We start from the raw sequence: 12,757 nt of genomic DNA on the forward strand, positions 1-12,757 counted from the left end.
TTTTCAATAGAAACGACACTGTTTCACGCAGCCTAACGATCACGTCACTACTACAGGGTTTCATTTGGACAAAGCTTAGAAGTATGAAGTGAGGTGGTTAATGGATATTTGTCTTTGTCCTTGTTCTCAAAGAAAACATGTATTTTTTTCCCCAAAAAAACCCACAAAATAATAATATCTACACGTTACAATGGTTTATGTTTCCGTGTTGTCTGAGTTTGAGGTTTCTGCAAGGTCCTTTAACATACATTTGATGAGCATAGTTGTACTTTTCAAGGCCACGTGGGGGATTTCAACCGCCGTTAGATGAAGCCTACCGTTGTGAACACACCACAGAACAACCCTTCTAATGTTGAGACGTGTTTACTAAAACTGAAAGCACACACACACACACACACGCTCTGCGGTCAGAGGAGCAACAGATTAGGTGTCAGTGAAATGTTGCTCCGAGCTGATGTTTCACGGTCTGTCTAAAGTTGAGAGTGTCTCATTCATAAAATTGTTTCTTCTAGCTCGAGGTCATTCCTGCTTCTGCTTCATACAACACCACACGTTATGTAAGACACCGGGTTCCACAGGGGCTGATCAATAATGCTGACCAGCAGCAGAAAAGGAGTGGGAGGAATCCAGGAAATCACACCGTCGATTACTAAACGGTCTTACCAGCAAATGTTGAGTCATACGACGCGATGCTGAATGTTTAAAACATGATTTTGTCAAAGAAATTGAAGAAAAGTCAACCAAATGTGAGCAATATTGTGAGGAGAGTAAGTCATAACGTGCAGGGTTTGTGTCATCCTCAATTGTGTGTGACACTCCTGACCTCATTTGGGCGAGGACAACAGATGTAGCACTGATCTCACTGCGTCTTTAGATTTTTATCTCTGCTGTTAATGCTTATGTTTATGTGTGTCATCAGTCCCTGATCCCTCCCAAACCTCCAGAGCTGACGTGTTGTCAGGAGGCTTCCCACCCGCCAGTGTTTTCATTGTTGTATGCGCAGCATTGATTATAGGGTTTGGTAAAGAATGCCTCACACGCTTCCTGACTCCAGGACTAAGATCTATCATTAGGCGGACGGATGGGTTATATTTAAAAGGAAAAGAGATTCCACTTCCAAACAAGAACCTATCCAGCTGAACATTCCAGGCATTTCTTTCATGTGTGAAAAATAAAAGTCCATGTGTATTCATCATTGTTAGAAAATATCTTAGTTTAAAGAACCACTATGGCATACTGAAATATATTGTTTTGCTTCTCCCCTCTACTGTTATTTTGAGGGATTTATTGTACCGGGTTTTCTTTTTACTATGCCTTAAATCCTTAAGTTTTCTTAAATGGCAATTGATGTTGATTTGAGTTTCTCTTAAATTGATCTTGTACCTTCATTTTACTCATCACTATGTGTCTGTTTGTACAAAACCCTCTTTAAATAAATATATTATCATTAGAAAATGTGATTAAGTCCCGCCCTAAAAAACCCTCTGGAGACGAAATCTCTTTTACCCCAACCAACCACACCAACTCTGCTGTGATTGGTCAAGCTCGATGTTTGTCACTGCGCGTCATCAAACTTGGAAGTCTCCACCTCCAAAAGGGTCGTTGTATAAACAAAGCGGGGTGTGATTGCAGCTGTTTGGAGGAGGAGTGAAGCCGTTACTACATCATAATGGACTTCTCTCTCGTAACCTCTTGTTCGCCAAGATTTCTGACAGGGGAGAACTTTATAAAGAAATAAGTTCAAAACATGGTCATGATGAGGAACTTACTGCATCTTGGAGAGGAAGACTTCATTATTTTAATTAGAGAGTGAGTCAGGAGAGTTGAAGTTTTCACATTAGATGCCCTTTAAAATAATCTTAAAATCGATGAACCCATTTTTTGTTAAACACAGTGCGCAAAAGTCTGTCAAAAAGGTTTTAGTCCGACCAAAGCTCCACCTATAGACTCGGTAGTACTCCTAGGCTTCGTAGTCAGGGGCCTTCCCTGAGAAATACTACGAAGCTGCAGCACAGGTAATAATAAAGGCTTTCATCAAAACTGTATATGCATTTATTCACAAGAAGACAGAAAGTCTTTTTTTAAGTACTGTGAGTACCTAAGTCAGTATTGAAACGAATGCAACTATAAGATAAATAAATGTTGTGTAGTGCTACTTTTAAACAAACGTATTCACCCCTGATGATTTATTTTGCTCTCTCCCCCACACATTTCCTGAAAGGAGTCAGAATTCCAGGAAGCGGCATCCGACAGGTCGGACTATCACGAGACAGAGGATGCCGGGTTATCAGGTATGGAAAAGCAAACTTTTTTTCTTCTGCTTTCCTATTCTTTTCCCAGGAAGTGTGTGGGAAGAGGTTATGCGTATCTTTCATGATGCAACTTTTATTTTATTATGTGTGAATGTGTGTGTGTTCAACCTTGCCAGGATGTCTGTGAGCAGCAGAGGGATGGCGGTTGCCTTGGCAATAAAGTCTTGGGGCAAAGCGGTGATATTGGGAGGGCAACGGTAAAAGCGTAGAGATAAGTGCCCGATTATTAATCTGATTCAGTGTGTAGCATGTGTGTCTGGATAAGTGTGCGTGCAAATGTAGGCTGGGTCAGACCTCAATGACAGATTTTGAACAAAGACTTGGGAGGTGGGAGGAAATCGAGGATAACCCATCTGTGGCTCAACCAGCTTTTCTTTTGTTGATTTATTTTGGGCTCAGGTGTGTTTTTTTTAATTAGATTTGCCTTTGAAAAGAAGTTTCCAGATGGAATGTTGACAAAACATTACATTTTATCTACAGTCATGTTGTGTTCTGAGATGAAAGCATCATCTTTGACCTCCTAACTTAAGTGGAAAAAGTTGTGATCCAGTTGGGATGGATGTTAAGTACAGGACCTCCCCTGTGTCTGCCTCTTTAACACACACACACACACACACACACACACACACACACACACACACACACACACACACACACACACACACACACAATTGTCACACTGACCTTGATTTCCTCTTTTCATGGTGTGTGTATTGTTTGAAAGGTCGTCCAGCTCCTCTCTGCTGAACTTCCTGCTTATTCAGCTTTTTCATACAACACTCGGCAGCTGGATCTGTTTGTCTTTTTCCTCCTTGCTTAGTGTAAACTTTCTGGATTAATGAGATTGTTTTAGTTCAGTTTATCTCTTGTGGTAATAATGACAAATACTGATCTAGATGGGTTTTGTTACTTCAGCATATTGCATTGTGGAAAAACGTTTATTAATAGAACAATTAAAATAGTATATATAAGTAATATATATACAAATATAAACATATATAGTAAGCATTTAAAATGATATAGCGATAGCAATAAACAGAACAGTATAAATATTAGTTAAAATACAATTAATGACATTCATTGGCAAATTTGAGCATACATTTATTTTTTACGTGATTTTGAAAGGGATTGTTAAATGTAAGGCTACATATATGCAAAACACATTTTAAAATTCGAAAGCAAGCTACTTAATTTACTATAATCTAACCATTAGCAAGCTAAATATCCTGGGCTTATCACTACTACTGGCAAAAGCAATCAATTCACGGGACATCAATCTTATAAAATAAAACTCACATATTTAGATCTACTAACTGAAAAGATCAAAAACAGAATCGTCATCTTATTTACATTTAAAAGTCAGTTTTACTGTAAAATGACTGTCACATTTCATTTATCTCTTTACATCCACCTCACATGCTGACTTTAACCATGTTTTTTAATTAATTAATCATATTATATATGCACTCATATATGTGAGTGTCACAGATTTTAAATCTAAAAAGAAACCTTTATATTCCAATGAAATAATGTCAGTTATTGTATTTATTTGACTTTAGATATTGTGCTTTAAAAAAGTATTTTTATATTTGGACACAGTGTTTTTTTTTATTTTTTATATAGTATCATCACTTTTCAAAGAATGAAAATGAAAAGTAATATCAATTACCATAGAGATTAATATTTTGTACACCATCAATGTACTAATACAAATAAAGCTCAGAATTAATCGATTCATTTTAAACAAATGTCTTGTTGATATCTTGCAGTTAGTCAAAGTCACCACTTGGCGTCTATTCTGTGTCTCACCAAACGTTTATTTATGACTTTGAAAATACCAACATGAAGATATACAACTAAAATGAACAAAGGTCTGCTGTTGGAGACATGTTTTACTGCATTAAGACACGTGTTTTAAGTCACTGTCGGCGATCCCTTTGACGCTGTACGGTATTTCAATAAAGTTTTTCTTTCAATTAACTTTATTGGAAACCACAATCTAAACAAGTTCCAACATAATAATTCAAACCACCAGTACGAGCAACGATTGACAGAACAAAAGTAATACAGTTTTTATTAGGAAATAGAATAGAAAGCTTCTATCGATTTACAATTAGTGAAACCTAGGTAAATGTTTAAATTAATAACTAAATAATCTGCTGTGAATAATATTGTAAAACCATCACCATTGTTTAAATGTTTCAATATAGACACTTGTATATTATACACTTCAGGCATATCGTTGGCGATAAATATATGAAAAATTAAATTCCCTGTGAGAAACCACACACATCTACAAACTACACCATGTTTATGTAATCCATGAGACACATTTATCTAGCACCAGTCCAGATACATCAGGGACCCACCCTGCTTTAAATAATAAGAACTTAAGACTATCAACTTCAAAATGACAGCACTCATTATAACGCGTGTGGGCTCGAGTTAATACTTAACATGTTACAGCAAATCTGTTACTACACCCTTCTCTTGTAACACAACCATCTGCTCACATTCCTGGCGGCAGTCATTAGGTTAAGTAGAGCAGCCATGGACTGTAAAGCTGAACACATCTACGAAGCTTCCGCAGGAATCACAGTTCAAGAGACAACGACTCAGTGAGCCTTTTCCGATATGACTGTGTCATAATCTTTGCATGCATGGAAAGTCCAACGCGTGGAAACAAACATGCAAAGGAAGAGAACGACATGTGGTTTTTCTGATTCGCATCATCAGATTAAGTCAATCATTTCGCTTGAGTGAGACATTCGACTGTATTAATGTGCAGGTTCAAACGTGGATTAACGGATTTACTGCTCATTTATGAATCACTTAAGGATACATTTAACAGTGCGGGAACAAATCTCAGTGGAGAAACTCAGGGAATGTGTGCAGATCATTTCTCGAGTGCAATGATGCAAGACAGATGTCCAGATATTTATAACGCTATTGTGATTGTGCAAATGTTTATGCCTTTTGTGCGAGTTCTGAGCAAAGAATGAAGCTCTGCGGCGTGAGTCATCCGACAGCAATCGAATTAGGTGAACTTTGGCTGTGATAGAAATGGGCGTCTGCGAAGGCCGAACACATTACGTTACCCCCAAAATCTGGCAAAGAAATCTTCCAAAAAAACAGACGCACTTGCGCTTCATCAAACTTCATTAAAGTGACACCGCCACGCCTCGCACGATTGCAAGCAAACGCTCAGGCGGTGACCGAACTAGTCTTTTCCAAAACATGTGTCATGCATGTGTAATAGTGCGTCAGTAAATTGTTTCCTCCTGTGGTTACACTTTTGTTTTTGAAATTTTTATAATTCATAAAAGATTTAGGGAGTACAGACTAATCTGCAGCAAAGTCTAAGCCCTTGTTTAAAAAAAAAATAGAAATACTGGATAATTCAATAAAAGTGACATCAGGATATGATGTGACAACACACCCGGACACAAGGGACATCCCTAATTAAGTTATAGCTCATGTAAAAAAAAGCAAATTCTCTGTAGAAACTTTTAAGATCCAGTTTTAAAATTAACGTCACACAGTTGTTGTGAACCTTACTGTAGCTTTTATTAAAATAATACATCGGAACTATGCTACAAACTTCTCTTTTCGCTCCCCTTTCTTCCAGTGTGGACACTATTTACACCCTTTGTTGAAATTGGACCAAGTGTTGCACCATGTTCCCAGATTGTTGTTGTTGGGGGTTTTTTTTTTTTTTTTCTGTGCACGTTGAACTCTTGGCTAGTCCACTTATTGGTCTTTTCTGGGCCACATTTGGACTTTGAATGGATCTATTATAGGTAATGGATTTAACTAGTGATCCCCAAAACAGCTTGCATAAGCATTGTAGCTTCTAATGAAGCAGGGTTTTTTTTGTGGACATTGGGTAAGGCTATCTAGCTAGTTTGACAAATAATGCTAATGCTAGCATCAATAGCATTTATATCTATGTACTTCCTGTATTTATAATTACAATTTGATGTGGATTTCTGCTTTTGTTTGTGTTATATATTACTGTGTGCCAGTTATTTCAAAGCTTGGGATCAACAAAGTAAATCCATCAAGAACTAGAGATCCAGATTCTAAAGCATTGTCAGTCTGTTGTTAGCTAGTTCTAGGACGGGATCGAGTGGAAGCTATTGGCATCACTATTATAACCATTTCAATTGAGTATCAGCCTTCCGAAGAAATCATTTTAACAAATGTTATTTCGGTTCACTTTAATTATTTTGAGAAATACTAGAGCTTGTATCAAACTCAATGCCCGGAGGCCAAATCAGGGCCATCAAATCATTCTATGTGGCCCGTCGGATTGGTTGGCTCTGAATCAAAGTCAATTAATGTTCCATGTTGATTTCCTATACAGTTACCAATGTTTAAAATCTGATTCATATCTTAGAGAGAGATTATGGAGGTCAACAATTTCACTTCACAGAGACTCCCAGAAACAGCAAAATAGCAAAGTAAAATCATTTTGAATGGTCAAAGGAGAACAAACAAAGATATGGTAAAAATAAGAACAGCTTCCAAAAACTGAAAATAAAAACATCATAATAAGACTCAGTAATCCTTCGAAGATCACTTTTGCACATGTTGATTTTGTTCAGCCTTGACTGTTTTTGGCCCGTTGTGTCGTATTGTATAAGAGGAATGTATTCTTAAAATATGCATTTAGTTTTTTGTTCTTATTCTTAGTGCACCCTGGCCCCGGTGGCTGCAGCCAATCTCAGATTCTATCACTGAAGGGAATTGGGGGGGATTTTTAATACAGATTATACTTAAATATCTTAAATCAGGCTATTAACAGAATCGTAAGGCGGGAGGTTGTTTGTACTCTATCCAGGCTGCTCAGTTAACAGATTAACCGGAATTCAAAGTTAATTAAAATGTTTGAAGTTCGGATTACCAGAGTTGGTTCAACTACAGTCAACATGGATTGTGTTCCAACATGGTGAGTTCTGATAGTAAAACCCTGTGAAAGTTTTTTTGAATCTTGGAACATTTAGAGGGCATTAGTGGAAGCTGATGCAAACAGGAAACACATTTTCTGAAGGTAAAAATGGTGTAATGTTGTAATTTTCTAATTAAACGTTCAGCTGTGTTGTGAACCATTTGGAAACTTTTATTACGAGGAAAGCGGGCTCCAGAAAACACAATGTTACAATCACTGGGCCCTAATGAAAGATAAGTCAAATCCCACTCTGACTCCAGCACCTCTCATTAAAGTTGTACGGACTGATAGTATTTTCCATTCTGAATGTTAGTTTTCACATGACTTTGACCAGAAAAAGAGCAACAACCCCTTTTTACAACTGTTGCAATTACACAAAACACGAAATTCTTTAATGCTACATTACTCAGATACAAAGTACCAAATTGAGATTTTTAGATAGGCTGTGTTCAGATCCGGTTGTTAGAAAGTAGGTCACTCGCAGAGATGTTTACACGCTACAATTACACATCATTATTTACAATCTCCCCTTAATGTAAAAGGTGTGACCGGCTCAGTGGAACACTAAGGTATGTGTGAGTTGAAGTTGTTTTTTTCATTAGGTTTTAGGTTTTCTTAGATTATAGAATCACCAGAAAATAATCCAGCATATTGTTTAGCAAAAATTGCATTCATATCAATTTATAATTATTATTTCAAAGTTTTCTTTCATAATAAGGAGATGTGACTTCAGCCTAAGAAAGATTATAGAACATTTTTCAAAAGTTTTAGAAAAAATAAATAAATTCATACAAAAAAAAAAATTCCTCCTATTTCAAACAGTCTAAATAAATGAACCGGTAATGAAAAAACAAGCACCAAAAATTCTTATCTCAACTGTAAATATCTATTAATTTAACTTTAATAGAAATTTTATTTGTGGAAGAACCATTTTTATTATAATTTATATTTTGCATTGGCCGTATCAGGGCTACACAAAAACCACACAACGCCAAGACTTACCTTACGCTGTTACAACAACAAAAAAAGGCATCAATTATTATTTATCAATTGGAAAATGATTATAAGAATCTTTATAACTGTGTTCTTTTTTTGAAAATAAAAAGGGAAAATATGTAATTATTATTGTACATGGAAAGAAAACCATTCTGTGGAAACAAAAGATTATTTCTTACCTTTTTTTTTATTTGATGTTGTATCTAGAAGAAAACCACACGCAGAGGTTTAACAGTTGGCAGGAAACAGACGTTGGCAACAGTCAACTCAGCAACACAACACACGAAGACAACTGTTGAAAGCTGTGTTTAATTTTCTCATGTGTTCACACTAAACCTACTGACATCATCAATATTGGAGCATTGTTCAAAGGAAAAACTCATGTGACAAAGACCGGGTTTGAATTGTTTAATGATGATAAATGCTGCAGGAGATTGACTATAAGACATTTCACATGAAAATTAGACTCGTAAGTCCCCCGGGTACTCCAGTCTCCTCCCTGTAGGCAGCACCTGCAAGACTGCATTATGCGAAAAAGGGAAAAAAGAATAATTTAAAGTTAAGAGCAGAACTTTATATTATTTTTATTTAATGTATGTCAATTAATATTTGGAATTCGATTATTAATACATGTTATAGTTATATATCTATTATACTATAAATTATAATATTATATATATCATTTTTTTCAGTATTTCTTACTAAGAAACCCCTCACTTCTATTTCTATGGTTAAATTGTTTTGATTGACTGAAGAGAATCTTAAAGCATAAGATGGAATTTGAACCAAACTATTCTACCCTTAAATACATTTAACACTCCAAATCAAATGTTTTACGTGAAAGCACACTCTGTAGCAGATTAAACTATCTATGATTTCAAAGGCGTTTATTTGACAGACCTGAAGAAAAACAACAACAAGAGGATCTGAACTTTTAATGAGCAACGACAAATAAACTGTCTAGAAATTCAATATCATTTTGGCGTTTCCTAATGAAGAGATTAAGAAGAAGCTCAAGGAGATTGACTTTTATCTGATGAGCGGACCTGCCCTCACTCACAGGAAGAGTCCTCTGTAACCATACTATCAAGATAAGTTCCATATCCTGTTTAAAGTGGAGGTCCTTGTAGGCCAAAGAAGAAAAAACAAAACAAGGGGCCTCACCTCAAAACAGCCACTTACACATGAACATATGAGAACTGTGGGAAAGTCAGCGACGATAACAGAAACATCTGTCCCAGAAATGAGAGCAATACCTACTGTGTAGGAACAGTCACAATAACAGCCCAAGACACTGCTCTAACAATACATGTATGTGTTATCAATATTGTTAGACTGTCAATTATTTTAATTTTTTTAAATTTGAATCTTGTTATTTTTAATTATTGTTACTTCCTCTCAGCAGCTACAACTGCCCAGTTCTGTTTCAAAGACTATTCATAAAGATGTATGTGTTTATATGACAATCATTTAATAATTTAAACTGTCAATGAATGGAATTTGTTACTTTGGATCATAAAAATAAATTATTAAGAGGTTTATTTTCGGATTTGTTTTGGTCAAAGGTTGTGGCATTGAATTTAGAATTATAGTCAGAAGGTCTGTCTTTTGAGAAAACAGGAAATATAAAAGGGGTAAAAAATTTGACTTCCCCTTTACTGAAACCGTGGAGGGTTAAGTAAAGTAATAGGTTATGAAAAATATTGTTATGTTTTAAAATGTGTTTAATAAAGACGTATTACCTATAATGTTAAAATAATTAAGGAACAGTTTCAATATTAGATCATTTCATCGATAATTAACCCTTGTGTTATCTCAGGGTCAAGGTGACCCGGAGGCCCCGAAAAAAAATATGTATGTGGTATCCCTTGTGTTGTCTTTGGGTCACCTAGACCCTGAGATAACATTAAGGTGAGGGAAACATACCCATATATCATATAAATATATATTAACTAAACTATAAACTAATTTAAAAAATGGGATATATTGGGTTTGTTAAAGTTATTTAAGGTAAATAATCAAATAAAAATATTGATAACTTAAAATAAATTCAATACATAACATAAAGTATTGAGTAAAATAACAATATTATACCATTAAAATTCTCTGGAGATTTCACGTTGGATCCAAACTACGACGTATTATTTTCCATTAAACCACAGAGGGCAGTCAAGCAGGGCCACATAAAGCTATTGTTGTTGTGTTTTCGTGGAAAGAACATTTCTTTCACACAACCAAGCATGCACACTATGACCCTACATCTGTTTCCTGCCTGGTGCAGAGCAATTGTTACAGGGGGAGACATCTCTGTTCCCCGGCGTTCCTTGTCATGACTCATCCCATTGTTGATACTCGCACTCTTAGTCACCCCTCTTAAAAAAATTTCTGAGAAGAATAAGAATCAGTGGAATGTTCTGCCTTTTTTAAATCTCAATGGAAAAAGTTAATGACGTTGTTTCCAGTAGGTCGTTTGATGAGATCTACTCCGGCTTAAAGCTCAGCTACTGTACGCCTGGATATGAGGGTGACATGTCACTACAAGAACTTGGGGGGGCTTTGATGAGCCGATTTAACAGAAGGATGGTGGATAAGCAGATGCACCACCACCCTTGATCAGTAAGAAGATTACTCTTTATCACCAAGAATGCTGGGGATGTACTGTCCACGGCAACAACAGTGATGTGATTAAAGTGAAGAATGACCCGACTGACCTTGAAACAATCAAGGATGGAGGACTTATCTGGTGGAAAATCTCCACTCTTCTAAGAAACCGTTAATTATGAAACGCTACTTTAAAGATCTGAAGAAAGAATCCATCAATCTTCATATGTTGAACGGCACTCCCGTTATTATTATTAGTTGTATATGGAAAGCTGACATTGAACGTCTTCCACTTCTACATTGTTTACATCCTGCACTTCCTGTGTTTCTAAATATGAACGCGGCGTCCAATAATAATTTAGCCTTGCAGGGGGGCACACAGGAAGCAGCATAGAAGGCTGAGGATATTCCAACCGCACGTATAAGCGGTACTTTCTTAAACCTCGGCACAAGTACCTGCATACTATAAGTTGAAAAAAAATCCAAAGATTATTGAAAACGTTCTCAGGCAGATGTGACATGCTATCAGTTGCATTGTAAGTAGTAAGTAAGTAAGTAATATTTATTTATATAGCGCTTTTCGAGACCAGGGTCACAAAGCGCTTAAACAATCAAAACAATACTCAAAAAAGTACATACTTTAAAGATCAAGATAATACTGAGAACAACACAGGAGTTCGAGAAATTCAAGGAAAAGCCTGAACAAATAGAAACGTCTTAAGATGTTTCTTAAAGGAGTCAGTAGACTCCATCAAGCGCGGAGAGAGAGGAAGATCGTTCCAAAGCTTAGGAGCAATTGTATTAGTTAGATTTAACATTAACATTGCAGAACTTGATTTGAATTGTTCGATTTACAAATAAGACCAAAAAAAGCTAAATGCTAACTGTTAGCCTAGTTAAAAAGCTAAAGGACGGGAAAACAATTCTTAAGTAAGTAAGGAATTTGTATTCATATAGCGCTTTTTCAGACCAGGGTCACAAAGCGCTTAAACAATCAAAACAATATTCAATAAAGTATATAATTTAAAGGTCAAGATAACACTGAGAACAACACAGGAGTCTCAGATAATCAAGGAAAAGCCTGAACAAATAAAAACTTCTTTATATGTTTCTTGAAAGAGTCAGTAGATCCATCAAAATAAAATCTAAAAGATAAAATAAAAGGACTGTAGTAGTAAATATCTTCATAAAAGAGCTTGGTTCGCATGACTTTGTCAAAAACATGTAATCGAATTGAATCTTTGATGAGAAAAAAGTCAAGGATTGAAGAATTTAATCTTTTAGGGCAAAACAAGTCATGTCGAGACATGGACTCTACTCAGCGTAAGATAAGACATTCCTTAGTCCCACCAGGGAAAATTCTGCTTACGCCACAAAAAAACAGAAACACAACAGAAAAAGAGTACAAATGTGAAATGGTGCTTTCAGGCAATAATAAATGCACAAATGTGAAAAAAAAGGATACCATATAGTGAATACCTAATGGCTATGTACATTAGCTCCACCTTGGTCGACCAGCAACCAACGGGTCCTTTTTTTGAACAAGTTGGATGTTTTCCTTCATAGATCTGCCTTTAAAGTGTAGCAGATAAATACAGCAGATATAAAACAATCAGTTGCATCCCTTGTTCCCAGTAAACATGTTTATAGCTAATTCTGTAGGACAAAATCATGTTTTTACATATTATTTTTTGTGTACTATTACAAATGCCTAACATTCTGGGCAGCAGGTATAGGACCTATGCTTTTTGAGTGAGCAAAGCCAAAAGCCATAAAAGTGAATGAGGATTTCTTCAAAAACATCTTAGATCCTAAGACCAAACACAAGCATTTCCTAAAAATCAACATTGCCTCTGTCAGAAGCAATAATAATTTGAATTGAATTTTCACAATAAAC

The sequence above is a fragment of the Callionymus lyra genome, chromosome 8, assembly GCF_982586985.1.
Source record: "Callionymus lyra chromosome 8, fCalLyr1.hap1.1, whole genome shotgun sequence".
In the NCBI taxonomy this organism is placed as follows: Eukaryota; Metazoa; Chordata; class Actinopteri; order Syngnathiformes; family Callionymidae; genus Callionymus; species Callionymus lyra.